General features: G+C 41.9%; 1 pseudogene; it reads left to right on the top strand.

The window, feature by feature from the left end:
• The first annotated feature begins 15,198 nt into the window (after positions 1-15,198).
• LOC102488480 (40S ribosomal protein SA-like) lies at positions 15,199-16,021 on the top strand (annotated as a pseudogene).
• The last annotated feature ends 1,089 nt before the right edge of the window (positions 16,022-17,110 follow it).

Raw genomic sequence — 17,110 nt, forward strand, 5'->3', positions numbered from 1 at the left:
TAAGATCTAGAACAAGGCAAAAATACCCACTTTCACCACTTCTATTCAACATAGAAGTAAAGGGTAAACAGATTGAAAAGGAAAAAGTAAATTTGTTTATAGATATGATCTTACATGAAGAAAACCCTAAACTTTTACACACATACACACATGAGAAATGTTACAATTAACAGATGAATTTGGCAAAGTTGCAGGATACAAGATCAATACAGAACAGTTGGTTTCATTTCACTGGGTGCAGAGGCATATGCCTTAATCCCACTGATGTAGGAGGATGAGACAGGAGGATCATAAGGTTGAAGCTGGCCTGGGCAACATAACAAGATCCTTTCTAAAAAAAGAGCCGGGTGTGATAACACACCTCTATAGTCCCAGCTGGGAAGTTGAGGCAGAAGGATCATGTCATAGCAAGACCCTATCTTAAAAAAAAATGTAAAACTTAGTTGTGGGACCAGCAGGTGGCATGGTGGTTAAGGACATTGGGCTCCCACATGGCTGACTGAGGTTCGAGTCCTGGACCTGGCAGCTTGCTTTCTCATTTTCTCTCTCTCTCTCATCAAATTTAAGGAAAGAAAGAAAGATAGAAAGTTAAATAGTTCTTTCAAAAAAAATAGTTAGTTGCATCTTTATGTACTAATGATGAACAATATGAGAAAGAAATTATGAAAATAATTCTATTTACAAGAGCATGAAAAAGAATAAAACATTGGAAAATTAACTTAACCAAGGAGTTGAAAGATCTGTATAATGAAAATTTCAAAATACTGTTAAATTTTAAAACATTTAAATAAGTGGAAACATATTTCATGTGCATGGGTTTGAAGACTAAATATTGTTAAGAAATTGATATTATCCAAAGCAATCTATAGATTCAGTGCAGTCCCTATTATATTCTCAACAACCATATTTTTGCAGAAATAGAAAAGCCTGTTTTAAAATTTAGATAGAATCTCAAAGATCCCAAATTGCTAAAACAATCTTGGAAAAGAACAAAGCTAGAGGACTCACATTTCCTGAGTTCAAAACTTACTACAAAGCCACAATAATAAAAACAGTGTGGTACTAACATAAACACAGACTTATGGATCAAAAAAACCAAATAGAAAGCCCAGAAATAATCCTTTGTATTTACAGTCAAATGTTTTTTTGATGTGAGTGCCAGGAGTACTTAATAGGGCAAAAGTAGTCTTTTCAACAAATGATGCTGGGAAAACTTGATATTCATACACATACAAAAAAATGAAGTTAGACCCTTATTTAACAGCATACAGAAAAGTTACCCCCAAGTGAATCAAATATCTAAATGTAAAATCTAAACTATAAGACTCTTAGAAGAAAACAGCAAAATATTCATGGCATTTAATTAGTCAATGATATTTTAGATGTGAACACAAAGGTATAGGCAATCAGAAAAAAAGGCAGACAAACTGGATTCTAATTGGACTTAACATTTTTGTGCATCATGGGACCAGCAGACAGTATAATGGTTACATTGCTGGACTCCCGTGTAGTTGAATACTCTGAGTCCTGGACCTGGTGACTTAAAATTCATGCCAGGTGCAGTGTATGCATGTCCAAAACCCTGAGAGGAAAATGGAGGAGAAGGGATTGTGGCATGACCATCCCTCTGAGAGGTGATTTCTTGCTTTCTTACTCTCTGTCTCTCTGGGGAGCTCAAGCACCTTAAAGCAAAAATTTCTCATATGCTAGGCTAGCACAGTGCATAGGCAAGCAGACTTAGAACTCAAGAGGCAGACAGTTTGAGTCCCAAGTTAGGATATAGGACAAGGCTCAGGGATAGGCTAGGGTCAGGCTTAGGGCTAGAGTCCAACTTAGGAACAAGCTCTACATAGGAGGGCAGGGATCTATTAAAAAAAAAAAAAAAAAAACTCTCAAAAAATGTGTGCATCAAAAAAACTGTTTTATCAGAGTAAAAGGGTAACTAATGGGATGGGGGAAATTATTTGCAAATCATATATCTGATATGAGATTAATGTCCCGATTACAGTTATGTGTTTCTTAATGTCAGGGCTAAGTTCTGAGAAGTGTGTCCTTAGGTAATTTCATTATTTGAACATCATAGAATGCACTTACACAAACCTAGATGGTATAACTTGCTACACACAGGCTATGTGGTATGGCTTATACGCTCCTTATGGAACCATCATATATGTGGTTTGTTGATAAACAAAATGTCATTATGCAACACATAATTATAAAGAGAGAATTTTTCATACTCAGCAAGGAAACCTCAGCCAGTACAACTGTAAAACAGGCAAAAGATGTAAACAGATATTTCTCTAAAGGATATTTTAAAGTGCCTAATATGTACATGAAAAGAAGATTGACATCACCAATAATTACAGAAATGCAAATTAAGACTGCAATGAGGACCAGCCCTGTAGCCTAGTTGTTCAGGGAGCTGGCTATCACATGATTAAATGTGATTTAAAGCATGGCGCTGGTGACTTGGAAAACACACCAGGTGCATGTATATATGTGCTCAAAATCCCAATGAGACGATGAAATGGAGGAGAAGGGTTTGTAGCATGACGACACTCCAGTGATGGGTACTCTCTTCCTCTCTTTTTTTTGGTCTGTTTCTGGTGAGCACACACACGCTCTAACAATTAAAAGTAGATAAAAAAAATAAATAGATAAATAAATCTACAGAAGGATATGACTTCACACCCATGGGTATGGTTACAATACAAAACAGAAAATAACAAGTATTGTCAAAGACATGGAGAAACTGGAACCCTGTACATTGTTGGTGGGAATATAAGAAGGTACAATCACTATAGAAACTGTACAATGGGTCCTCAAAAAATTTAAAATAGCTTATCATATGATCTAACAATTCCTCTCTTAATATTAAAAAATTAAAAGCAAGGTCTCAAAGAGGTCTTTGTATATTCATGTTTATAACAGCACTGTACATATTAGCTAAAATGTGGAAGGAACCCAAGAATCTGAATACTTTCAGAGTCATTGAAACCCTCAACACTTATTGAACCTCCTGCTCTAAGGAAAAAAATTCTTTTTACAAATCTGAACTCCTAATCTTAATATCAATACCACATTGTGAAGCACTGTGTAGGAGGGCTTTTAATCACAGAATGACCAGAAACAACCACAGAGGCACAAGAAACATGAGAAACCAAGAAAATGTCTCTCCCCTAAGGGAAAGAACAATCCCTCATCATCCCCAGACAGTACAGTAGAATTCATGGAAATGTCTGATAGAGACTTCAGAATATTCATAGTGACAAAACTAAACGAGATGCAAGAGCTGAGAGATAGTGAATTCCAGAAGATGCAGGAGAAAAAAGACAGCGAGTTCCAAGAAGTGTTGAAGTTCTTTCATGACCTGAAAGAGGAAATACCCACCATAAAAAGTTAAAGTCCTTTCATGCCTTGAAAGAGGAAATCCCCACCATAAAAAAGAATCAAATGGAGCTATTAGAGATGAAGGCTTCCATTCAGGAAGTCAAAACCTCCCTTGAAAGTATTAAAAACAGATTAGTCCATGCAGAAAATCGAATCTTGGATATTGAAGACAAAACCTGTGATCTAGAAAAAAATAACCAAAAAAAAAACTGAGAAAACAACCCAAAAAATTGAGAACACTATACAAGAAATACTAGACAGCATGAAGCACCCAAACATCTGGATAATCAGTATCCCAGAAGGTGAGGAAACTAATAAGGGCATTGATAATCTATTCCATAAAATCTTGGAAGAAAACTTTCCAAATCTAGACAGGAATTGAAAAATCCAGAGCCAAGAAATACAAAGGACCCCTAATAGAATCAACCCAAGAAGATCTTCCCCAAGGCACATCATAGCCAGACTGGTCAAATCTATAGACAAAGACAAGATACTAAAATTGGCAAGAGAGAAACATCAGGTTATTTATAAAGATTATCCCATCAGGCTAACCTCAGATCTCTCATCAGAATCAGTGCGAGCAAGGAAAGAATGGGAATATATATTCAAAGTGTTAAGTGAAAAACAGTTTCAGCCAAGAATACTATACCTGGCAAGATTATCCTTTATATGGAAAGAAAGAATAAAAACATTCTCAAAATAAACAAGACCTGAAAGAATTTGCCAGTAGCAGACCCACTCAAGAAGTTCTGAAAGGAGTGCTTGACCAGGAAAACTAAAGACACATACAGAAAGAAGAGAACTAAAGGAAACCAAGAAAATGACCAATTTAATGCTAGGGACAAGAAATATCAGTAACAACGTTGAATGTTAACTCCTAGGATTTAAATGGAAAGATTGGTCCACAGTAACTCTGCATATTCAACTGAAGAGAATTTGAACATAAGACTCAACTAGCAAAATAGAACTTTATGACTTTTGAGTAAAACATTACTGATTTCTTTTTTTTTACTATGCTTTGTTTTCCTAGTTTTAACGTTTTAGTTTCTTTTGAGTTGTTGATAGGTTCAGCAATTTGTTAAAATATTTTTCTTGTTTGTTTCTTTAAATGGAAATATAAACTTTTCTTCCTTCCTGAAAAAATATTTTAAAAAATAAAATAATAATAATCAGAAAAAAAAAGAAAGATTGGATCACAACAGAAGATAAAGTACATGAGTTTGAACTGGGGAAAAAAAAGGAAAGAAAGTATTACAAATACTACAACATGTATGAACCTTGAGAACATTATGTTAAGTGAAATAAGCCAGTTCCCCCCCCACACACACACACAATCAAAAAGCAAACACAAAAACTTAATGATTCCACTTACATGAAGTTCTTAGAGCAGTGAAAGTCATAGAAACAGAAAGTAGAATGATGATTACCAGAAGCTGAGGTAGACAGGAATGGGGAGATATTGTTTAATGAGTATAGAGTTTCAGTTTTACAAAGTTAAAAGAACTATGGTAATGAATAGTGGTAATGATTATACAACATTATGAATGTTTTTAATACCACTATTTTATGTTTTAATACCAGAACTGTACACTTTAAAGTGGTTAAGAGGGACTTGCCCATGGCCTCATGGTTAAGGGAGCTGATCCCACATGGCCAATTGTATGGTTCAAATCTTGGCCCTGGTAGCTTAAAAAAAAATGTCAGGCATATGTGTGTGCATGTGTGTATGTCCCCTAAATCCTGATAGGATGGAGAAATGTAGATGAGAGGATTGCAGTATGATCACACCCTGTCGGGGGTGCTTTCTCTCTCTCTCTCTCTCTCAAAAGAATGTATGCCTTGGGAACCAGCAGTTAGCATAGTGGCTATGTCACTGGACTCCCACATAGTCAACCGCAGTTCGCGTCCCGGACCCAGTGGCTTAAAGTCATGCCAGGCGCATGTGCGTGTGTGCCCAAGATCCCGAGAGGAGAATGGAGGAGAAGGGATTGTGGCGTGACCATCCCCCCTGGGGGGTGATTTCTCGCTTTCTGTCTCTCTGTCTCTGTCTGTCTGTCTGGCGAGTGCACGCACCCTATAGTGAAAAACCTCTCCCCCCCCAAAAAAAAGAAAAGAAAAGAAAAGAATGTGTGCCTTCTCTCAGGCAAAATTACAAAACAAGATAAAACAAAACTATTGGAACCAGAAGGTGATGTAGTGGTTAAGGCCCTGGACTCCTACATGGCTGACCATGGTTCGAATCTTGAACCCAGCAGCTTGAAACACTCTGGGTGTGTGTGCATGCATCCCTAAAATCCCGAGATGAGAAGGGAGGACAAAGAATTGCAGTGTGGCCATCCCCCTGGGGGGTGATTTCTCATTTTCTCTCTGTCTCTGGTGAATGCACACACCATACAGGAAAAAAAAAATACTCTAAAAATAAATATTAAGATGATCTATTTTATAATATGTGTATTTTTGCACAATATAAAACTATGGATAAAAATTAAATGAAATTCTGACACATACTACAATATATATAAACCTGAAGACATTTTGCTAAATGAACTATATCAGACCCAAAAGGACACATATTGAATATTCCACTTATATAAGGTACTTATAAATAGTTAAACTCATAGAAACAGAAAGTAGAACAGTGGTTACCAGGGATTGGGGGAAGGGAAGAATAGGGAGTTAGCATTTAATGAGCACAGAGTTATAGTTGGGGATGATTAAAAAAAAAAAGTTCTGGAGATGGTGGCAACAGCTGCATAACCATGTGAAGGAACTTCTTACCACTAAGGCGTACACTTAAATGTTATTAAGGTGGCAAATTCTATGTTATATATATTTTACCACAATAAAAAATGGGAAGTTCTATTTCAAATTTGGCATTGGTGCAGAGGAAGACATTAGCGAAACAATAAATGATTAGGAAGAGCTCGCTTCTAAAGAAATAGGATATTTCAGTAACCCTTTAATTGTGTTGCTCCTTCTCCAAAGCTCGGGAAGAATTGATGTTGAAATGTAAAGCACCCCTTCCACCAAAGTAGTAGATGGCAAGGAAAGCACTGTTATCTTGATCTCTGTACCTGAACAAATCTTCTTCTCATGTTTGTTGTCACACTTTGATGTATGTCCCCGGCCAGCGAGCTACCCTCTGTGGCTGTGTAAACTTCTTGTCTTGCCCTCGACCCCAGGGGTGACCTGGCATGTTAGTGACTCCTGGCTGAGGTAAATGATACGGCACCGTAATAATGGCAACTGTCAGATCTTTCCCTTTTATCTACCCCCTTCCACTGTGAAGTGTCTCCCCCCCACTCCCTCCTACCAGGTATCAAAAACCCAGATAAAGGGGAAAGGAGTTATCTGAAGCATTGTGTGCCCCCTGTAAGAAATCCAATTATTTATGGTCACTGGAGACATTTTCTTTTTAGTGTGTTAGTGAGTGACCTAAATGTATAGTTTTCCCGCTCCCATTACAGAGCTCTTCCTTTCTCTCACATTAAAAAATCTTAAACAGTTCTTTCCTTTTTTCAAGACGAAGCCCTAAAGTTAGTGAAAACATGGCCTTGCCCAATTACGATGCCGAGAAGGCACCAGAGAGTGGAGATATTGCAGCCCTGTTCTTTAGTTTTTGATTTTTGCTTAAAAATAAATAAGTAAAAATAAAACTGTTCCTAGCACTACAGATGATGAATTTTTTTTTTTCCATGATAGCCAAGCAAGACCATAACTCCAGAGGATGCCTGCCTTCAGTTCTGCTCTGTCAAAGGCAAGGAAGTAACACAAAAGAATTCAGTCATTGCAGCCGCTTCCACGGTCCCCTGTGTGAGTGACAGAGTACACTCTTACACTCACAGGAAAAAGCCTCCACCCACTCAGGTTGGAGGAATCTTTAGGTGTGTCTAAAGATCAGGTTTGTTTTCTAAAAAACCTTCCATCTACCCCTACCCTTGGTGCTAATTACACTAGCGCAGTTGGAAAACACCACACATGGCCCAAACCAACAGGATACCCAGAGACTCCATGACTTGGATAGATGTGAAGGCCTTTAAATCTTTGCCCTAAAGAGTGTTCCCACTTCAAGTGTCCCCAAGTTGCTTAAGTAAAGGAGGTCCTGTTCATTTTCTTGAAGCCTTTTGCCATTGCTGTGTGCAAGCTAAATCTACCCGTGAAGTTCCTGAGAACATAAGATCCGGGTGGAGATTTTGCAACAGATTCCACTTACTGGCTATGGTTGGTGCCTTCTGTGGACTTCCCTGTTCAAAAAAGGTAGGGAAGAGCAGGAGGCACCTGAGACTCCAGCTCATCTTCCCCCTACTGCGGCCCCAGACCAAGAGCAGGTTCGACAACTCGCTGAACAGCCACCCTGTCTCTCAGGCCTCTTCTTCCCCCCTCGTCCCCTCAGCCATTTTATCCTTATCACCGCTGTAAGGAATCCTTTTAGATATTGTTTTTCCTTAACCATCTCGCCTCCATGAATTTTAATAGCACAGGTATACTGTATAGCAATGTTTCTGTATTATATTTATAAGGGGAGTAAGAGTTCTGCCTTTTCCCAAACTCGTTTTTTGCCACCTTGAGGGCAATATCGGCCCCATTGAAAATGCATGTTCTCACGCCTTTGGAGAGCCAACTGGAATAGATGTGATTTGAAGTCGGAGCTGTGACATGACATCTTCCTGTGGCCAGTATGGCAGAATGAGAAAGGCACACGACCTCTGGAGTCAGATACACCAGCTCCATCCTTCCCTAGCAGGACCAGTTGGCTAAATTCTGGAAGTGTCCAAGTCCTCTCAGGCTCTCAGTTCTCTCAGTATTCTCACCTATACAATGTGCATCATTTCTACCTTTGGGGGTGTCTGAGAATCGAGAGGTGAAAGTCAGTGAGTGCAAAAGCACTCATGATATTATGTGTTTAGAAAGAGTTCTTGCTTCTCCCTCTTCCTGTCAGTTTCTGTCACACATATAATATTCTGGTTTCTAAGAGCTAGTTTGTATTCTTTAGTAAGGTTTTATTCCCTTTTCCGGAGATATACTGGACTGAAAACTAATTTGCACATGAATGTGAAATGTGTTGCTCCTACAGCTGGTGTGTAAATGTTAAATATCAAGAGCTTGTAAACCGAATCATACATCAAGGGAAAATAAAAAGTTACACACGTACTCAGATTTTACAGCTCACTGAAATTTCTTTGCACTTGAGAAATGGAGTATATTAATCACTCTCTTCTCCCTACTTTCCTTCCTCTGTCTAGTTTCATTATTCTTTATTTAAAGTTCCATGGAGAGGTTCCAGTGAAGTAAAAAGCATTCTTTACTTAAGGTTCCAGTGAAATAGAAAACATTCTTTTGAAGCCAGCAGGTGGCATAGTGGTTAAGGTGCTGGACTCCCACATAGAAGACCATAGTTCAAGTCCCAGACCTGGGGGCTTGAAACTCACGCTAGGCGTGTGTACATGCATGCCCCAAATCCCAAGAAGAGAAGAGATTGTGGCATGGCCATTCCCCTGGGGGTGATTTCTCACTTTTCTGCTTTCTGTCTCTCTCTGTCTTTTTCTGGTAAATGCATATGCCCTACGGCAGCCAGCCTGGGTTAGTAGCAAGTACATATCTGACATGCTCAGGGAGGTCTCAGGACACAAACCAGGGCCTCTTCCCATGTGGGTCCAGTTGTATTACCACTGCATTACCACCTGGCCCACCACTTAGAAGAATTTTAAATAAGTCTCTCAGATGAAACTTCAAAAGATGATTGCCTTTCTCTGGTCAGCCCACCTCCCTTATACACCCAAATATCAGGATTAGTTTTTCAATTTATCGCATTAGTGATAAAGGAACAGGATGGGTCAATTCAGAAGTTGTTTTGGTAAGAGCAGCAGGGATTGGTAGCAGCCTGCTTGAGGAAGAAAGTCAGTCTAAAATTACTTCAAATGATGTATCTCAAGAGATACTAATCTCCCAGCAGCACAAAATGTACTTTAATGCATATATAAAACTAAGTCAGTCACAGTTGTTTTAAATAAGTAAATAGACAAGATTAAATGGCATTGAATATCAGAAGCTAATTTGAGTTTCTGGCGTCAGAACCAATGCTTCCTCCACAACCGTGGGAGGTGGGTGATGGATTTTCCTGAAGTAGATTGTCACCAGCCTTCAGAGTTAGGGATGTTATCAGTCACCCCCTGGAACAGCGAATGGTGAATCAGAGCCTTCCATGGAGAAAGTGATTTGGTTCTTGCTTTAGAAAAAGATAAACAGGGCCAGCCTGTGGCCTGGTCACTGGGGCAGCTGGATCCGCGTGACCAAATGTGCTGCTTGAGTCTTGGCCCGAAAACAAGCCACCATGTACATGCATGCCCAAAATCCAGAGAGAAGAAATGGAGGAGAAAGGATTGCAGCATGACTATCCTCTCTTTCTCTCTCTGGTGATTGCATGCACCCTGTGGCAAATTAAAAAAAATAAAATAAAAAAAGATAAATAGAGTCTACTAGTATATATAATGCTGATATGCTAGGGTAACAATCCCTGAAATCTCTGACGTAGTACCATAAAGATCCATCTCAGGCTCACACCAGGTCACTGTGGGCCTGACGACTGTCCGTACCACTGAATCACTGGCTTCCTTCATTCAACGTGCAGCTTCGTTCCAGAAAGGACACATCTATTTCCCTCCTGCCTAGGACTGCTCACCTCCTAAGTGCATGGGCTGAGTGTGCAGGGGAGCCTGGAGAGTCCTTGCTGAGTGCTACCATCCAGACCACACACAAAGAGACTTCATCAAACTTACCTTTCAACATTCCCAGGTGACGGTCTCCTTGCTGTGCTTTCTACTGATTAGAAAGAGCTAACCAGAATCATTTGTTTGCTTATTTTTTTGAGTGTGTTTCTTTCTTTCAAATCTGAAAGAGAGCAGGAGTCAGGGAGAAGAAAGCAAGACACCCCAGAAGGGTCCTCACGCCATGATCCATTCCCAGTCTTAGCTGGCCCTGATTACGGGCACACATGTGCAAACTCAGTGTGCTCAGGGAGGTATCGGGCATGAACCCAGGACACTTTCCATGTGCGTCTAGTTGTGCCACCACTCTGCACCACCTGGCCCCTAGAATGATTTATTTAAGGGCTAGAAACCTAGTTCCCTCCCACATGTGTAAGAAGGGAAAGATTTGTGCCCTGCCTACTTTTGAGCAGAAAAATTCAGCACCGTTGGCTACCGCAATGGGCGTTGTGAGCTTAGGAAAACTCCTCCGTAATGTGATCTACTCTGTGTTAGCTATAATTCGAAAGATAAATTGTGTTAGCTACAATTTGATAATAAATGTTAAGCCTAATAAGTCAATTAATATTGCTGGATATAATAAATACTCATCAGCTGGCAATTTGGCATCTTATTTACCAATGTCTACTTCTTCCTTCCTCAATGTATTTCTGGAATTGAATGAGATTTAGTCTCCCAGGACTTTGTCGCTTCTGGTAAAAGCCTGTACCCAAACTCAGGAGTTTATGTGGAACGTCTGGACATCTGGGACCACAGATAGTAAAAAATGGGACAGTCCCAATAAGTGCAGATGGCTGGGAAGCTTGTGGTTCCACAGACTCATTTTCAGGTATGAGATCAGTCATAATTGAGCCAAGTTATTTTCTTTTATGAACTTTTAATGCTTTTTGGCATACTTGAAAACTGCAATAAAAATGAAAAAGTATTCATCAGTATTAGTGTATCTCTGTAGTCCCACTGTTGCATGGTAATATCATCAATTATGTATGGATCCCACAGGGTAGTGTGTTTCCAGGGAGTGGAAATTGAATACCAAAGTCTCTTATTCTTGTTTTCACTCCAGCTAAAGTCATTAGTTCCCCCAGCACCCCCCTCCCACCCTTGCCCACTCACAGCAATTTGTTGGCAAGCCAAAACACTATACCTTGAAGTGAATCAGTGGTCTTCCTCCAATTTCCGCAACTGGGCATTTCTATTTTAAGAACTGACTTAGTCTAAAATAGCCCCTCATTTCTCCAAGTGCCATCAGCACAATTGCATTTTGAATGTGACATACACATTACCCTTTCCCCTTTAGAACCGTGTAATTGCTTGACATTCTGGTTGCTAAACACATTTGTATTTATGACAACCCCCGTCCCCCCGCCGCAACCCCACACTCAGGCCAGGACAGGTGTCTAAGAGAAAAGGTTTCCTCTTCCAGGGAGCTGAGATGCTAACCTAGCAACTATGCTCAGTCCTTGTGACACTCTGGTTTTTCATCCCTTACAGGCATGAAACCAAATTAAACCCACCTGCAGGGCCATCCCTCTCCTGAAGATGGCAGTCTGAGCAGCTATGTGCACCCACTATGAGACTGGAATCACCCAAGCTCCTTTCCACCCTCAGACATCAAAATAAAAGATGTGAGAGATGGAGAGAGAGCCAAAGGGAAAAGAGAAGAGGTTCAAGGGCAGGAGACAGCAGTGAGATAAATGAAAGAGGTCTAGAATGGTGGAAGAGGAGAGAGCAGGGGGAAAGGACAGCACTATCTTCTTCTCCCACTTGTCAGGAAGGGGAATCCTGGCATGAACTTGGCCCCCCTGATACGCATTTGGCCCAAGGGCCTCAGCATCCCAGCACTGCCAGGGTAATGCCTGTCCCTGAGGAGGTGGAAAGACTGCAGGGGCTGTGCTACTCTTACTCCTCCAGGGGCATCCTTCCTTCCAGATCTGACTCCCTTCCAACTAAAGTCAACTTCTCGGGGCTGGCCATTCTCCCTTCTAATCAGATGGAGAACGGATTGGTAGCATGTGAAGATGCAGGCATCATGACTGGGTAAAAAAGATGCCTCCTCTGTCAAGGCTTCCTGATTCCGCCTCTCTCAGCTCTCAACTCCATCCACTGTGTTTTCACTCTCCTGCCTTTCCCACAGCTCCTGAGCACCTGGGGGCAGGGGCTGGGTTGTGGTTGCTGCTGTAGCCTCAGGCCCCTGTATGGTGCCTGGGACAGGGAAGGAGATCAATGATTGATGAATAAATCTAAAAATGAAGAAGTGGGGTGAATTAGGACTAATAAAAACACAATGCTTCCTGGTTTTTGATACAAAGTGGATGAATATGAAAGATTGACTGCTGAGTAAAGCAAGCCAGGCTATGGAAGAGAGACATCGTATGTCTCCACTTAATATACACTGACTATCCACACTCTATGGCAGAAACTGAAAGACTAGAGGACATGAAGCATGGAAGATGGTTATGGATCCTGGACCCAGTGTGGGGAGAGGATGGAGAAGGGGGAGATATGAGGAAAGAAATTAAGGAGACAAATGGAGAGGCAAGACATTTATGGGACACAGAAATGGATTATTATCTGTTGGTGAGAACATGTATACTGAACTGGACTAGCATGAAGTGTATTCATGTTGGGTAAATTCACTTTACAAGATAAGTGATGTCTACTGGTTGAATGTATAAAATGAAATAAAACAAAACAAAACAACACAATGCTGAGTGTGTGACATTCATCAACAGGGAAGGAGAGACGGGAACTGTTGTGTGTGGATTTTTCCTTGGGGAAGGTAAGGAAATTCAGCCCTCCTGGACACCAGCACATACAGACCATTCGATTTATATTTCCTTTCCTAACATCTCTGGTCATGGTATTCTTTATTGAATCTTTTGGAACCTGACTTATTTATAAGTTAATGTGGATGCGACGTTACTGAGCTTTTTGAACTCTGTAGCTGCCTCAGCATATCCGCTGCAGTGATCCCGGGACAGCTGCAAGAACAGCTGGAATGCTGTTGGAAGCTGTGCTGGGGCAGGAGTCCAGGCCAGAGTGAGTTCTGCTGTGATGGGTGACTGCCAGGTGATGAAGGACACAGGTGCTGGAATGCCTGGCAGATATATAAACTTGAATTTTTAATATCCTTAAAATATTTAGGGCTGACCCTGTAGGTTAAGGGAGTCAGATCCCACGTAGCTGGCTGTGGTTGGAATACCAGCCCAAACAGCTTGAAAATCTCTCCAGGCAGTGTACTTCGATGCCCAAACTCCTAATGGGATGGAGAAATGAAGGAAAAGGAACTGTGTCATGACCATGCCCCATTGCAGGACACTTTTTCTCCTCCCACCCCATCTCTGTCTCTCTCTGGTGAGCAGCACATGTGCCCTCTGGAGGTTAAAATAATATGTCTATACATTTAAGTGTTGTCTTATAGACCACAGTGTATTATGACAGAGCCTAGACACTCCAATACTAGAACCATCATCGAAATGAAAACAAACATGATAATTAAAATTTCCAGAGAAGTGGATAGCACTACTTCACACATTCTGAGCAACATGTTTTTCATGGAAAATATGAACACTTTGGTTCTGCAAATGGAAATCCTTACTGTAAGTAACCAACCCAAGTTGATTGTCTTTAAGAGAAGGCTACATGAGGGATATGGTATGTAACACAATTCCGACCAGCTAGCAACACGAAGAATGGACCAAGCCAGTCGGATCAGGTGACACCTGTCATGTAGGCGAGTGACTGACTCCCCTGAACACCCATTTAGACACTGAGCCACTCCAGGGGGCATCAGCCATCTGCCTTCTCTGGTCCTTATTCTGTGGCTCTTCACCACAGTTTCCCCAACAACGGTCACAAACCAACTGTAGTGGCTGCTCTTTGGCCCATAGACACGTTCGCTTTGGCTCACACAACAACAGTTTTGAAAATGTTTTATTAGGTGCTGATATTTTAAAATTGAAGGACTTTATATTTAAAAAACAAAAACTTGAGGCCAGCAGGTAGCATAGTAGTTAAGATCCTGGATTCCCACATGACTGACCCTGGTTCGAGGTCCAGACCTGATGGCTTGCTTTCTCAGTTTCCCTCTCTCTCTGATGAGCGCATGTGCCCTATAGCAAAATAGAAAACAATAATAATAATACATTTTAAATTCTCTTAAAAATAAGATAAGTTATAAAATAAAACCCAAAAACTTAAACATCTTTGTCTTCTTCTTAAAAATCAGAAGATGTGGCCCATCCATGGTGGTGCCTGTTGCTAAGGCACTGTTACTTATAGGCTGAGGCCATGCAAGGCCTGGGTTCAGTTCCTGACCTAACCTAGACTGGCTGGCTGTGGTGGCAACACCCTGCCAAAAATCAATCTCTCTTTTTCACAAATAAATAAACTTCTAAAAATTAATTAAGTCAGGGGCCAGCAGATGGCATAATGGCTATGTCACTGGATTCTCATATAGTCAAATGCGATTCGAGTTCCGGACACAGTGGCTTAAACTCACGCTGGGCGCGTGTGCGTGCGTGCCCAAGATCCCGAGAGGAGAATGGAGGAGAAGGGATTGTGGTGTGGCCCTTCCCTCTGGGGGGTGATTTCTCACTTTCCCTCTCTCAGTCTCTCTCTCTTTCTGACAAGTACACTCACCCTATAGCAAAAACTTCTCCAAAAAATAATTAATTAAGTCTTTTTGTTTAAAAAAATCAAAAAGGACCAGCCCATGGCCCGGTGGGTAAGCCTGCTGGATCTCACATGACTGACTCTGTAATCTGAGTTCCAGACCCAGAAGCTTGAAAAACACATGGGGTGTATGTGTGAGCATGCCCAAAATCCTGAAAGGAGAGGAAGATGAAGGAGAAAGGATTGCAGTGTGGCCATTTCCCACGGGAAGTGGTGCTTTTCTGCCTTCCCTCTCTCTGTCTAGGTTCCTCTGTCTTCTCTGGTGAGTGCATTCATCCTCTGGCAATTTTTTTTTTTTTTTTCAATTCACAAGATGGCAACACTGGGCATGAATCCTCCAATCTGAGGAACAACTGAGTCTTTAGGAACATCAGCAGTCATCATGGTGGTAGTAACTAACTGACCTTTCCACACTGCCCACCCAGGGCTCCACACAGCGTGGTTCAGAACTCCCGTTGTAACTTCCAGGGGAACTTCCACAACATCCAGAGCCCTGGATGTTCTGCACATGAAGGAGGAGGTCCTCAAATTCCTTGCAGCAGGAAACCACTTAGGTGGCACCAACCTTGACTTCCAAATGGAGCAGCACATGTGCAAAGGGAAAAGAGATGGCATCTCCGCCATACGTCCGAAGAGGACTGGGAGAAGCTTCCGTGAGCAGCTCATGCCATTGTTGCCACTGAAAATCCTGCTGATGCCAGGGTTGTACCTTCCATCTATCACAGTGGGCTGTGCTGAAGTTTGAAGCTGCCTCTGGAGCCAGAGGAATCGTCACTACCCAGACCCCTTCTGGGAGGCGCATCTTCTGGGGGCTACCGACCCCGGGGGCCGACCCTCAGCCTCTCGCAGAGGCGTCTAATGTCAATCTGCCTACCTTTGCTCTGTTCAACACAGACTGTTCCCTGCGCTGTGTGGACACTGCCATCCCATGCAACAAGGGAGCTTACTCAGTGATCTGACAGGATGGGTGCCGGCCAGAAAGTTCTGCGTGTGCGTGGCACCATCTCCCGTGAACACCTGTGGGAAGTCATGCCTGATCTCTCCTTCTACAGAGATCGTGAAGAGACTGAAAAGGAAAAAGGCCACAGCTGAAAAGGCTGTGACCAAGGAAGAATGTCAGGGTGAATGGGCTGCTCCACTCCTGAGTTTCCTGCTGCTCAGGCTGAGGCCAAGACTGGTCTGAAGGCATGTAGGTGCCCTCTGTGCCCACTCAGCAGTTCCCTACTTACCGGAGTGTGCAGCCTGCCTGAAGACTAGTCTGCAGCTCCCACTACTCAGGCCACTGAAGGGGTGGGAACAAGCACTGAGCGGTCTTGCGCTGTTCTTCCACAGACTTCTATGCGAAGTGGAAATAAGATTAATATAAAAAACAAACAACAGTTTCTAAAAACAAAAGCCTAATTGTACAATGATAGCTACACACACTCTTGCATGCTTTGCACATTTTACATCATGTTACCCTTACATCAACCCGATCATGCGAGAACTATAATTACCTTCAGTTTCTAAGTGAGAAAAATAAGGCAGTGAGGTCAAGTAACTGCCCAAAGTCTCACAGCTTTAAGCAGCAGCGTAGCGATTAGAACAAAGCAGTCTGAATGGTTAAATTCTAGAAAATGTAGTTTCCCAAATGAAGCTGGGTCGGAACAAACTGCTGTAGGCGTATGGGTGTCTAGACGAAAATGCCGCCGGAATGAACCCGTAATAGGTAAAAGTAGGATGGAGTCTGGAGTCAGATCGCCTCCATTTGAATCTAGGTTTTGTCCCATTTTACCTGGGAGAACTTCGGTGACTGGGCCAGCAGGTTGTATGGAGGTTAAGGCACTGGATTCCATATAGCCGACTCCACAGTTCAAGTCCTGGACACAGCAGGTTGGAAATCACACCAGATGCATGTGCCGGTGTACCCCAAATCCTGACAGGAGAATGTAGGAGAAGGGGTTACAATGTGGCCACCTGCCTGCGAGGTGATTGTTCACTTTTTCTCTCTCTTTCTCTTTCTCTGGTGAATGCACATAATCTATAGCAAAAATCTAAAAAAAAGAAATGAAAAAGCTCTAGTCTCCTCTGTAAAATGGGAAAATAATACCTTCTCTATGGACTGCTTAGAGTTTGCAGAATTAGGTGCAGTAGTAAAATGCCAAGCATAGAGGGACCAGCAGTTAGCGTAATGGCTATGTCGCTGGACTCCCACGTAGTCGACCGCGGTTCGCGTCCCGGACCCGGTGGCTTAAAACTCACGCTGGGCACGTGTGCGTGCCTGCCTAAGAGGCCGAGAGGAG

The sequence above is a fragment of the Tupaia chinensis genome, unplaced genomic scaffold (genome assembly GCF_000334495.1).
Source record: "Tupaia chinensis unplaced genomic scaffold, TupChi_1.0 Scaffold000685_1, whole genome shotgun sequence".
Taxonomy (NCBI): Eukaryota; Metazoa; Chordata; class Mammalia; order Scandentia; family Tupaiidae; genus Tupaia; species Tupaia belangeri.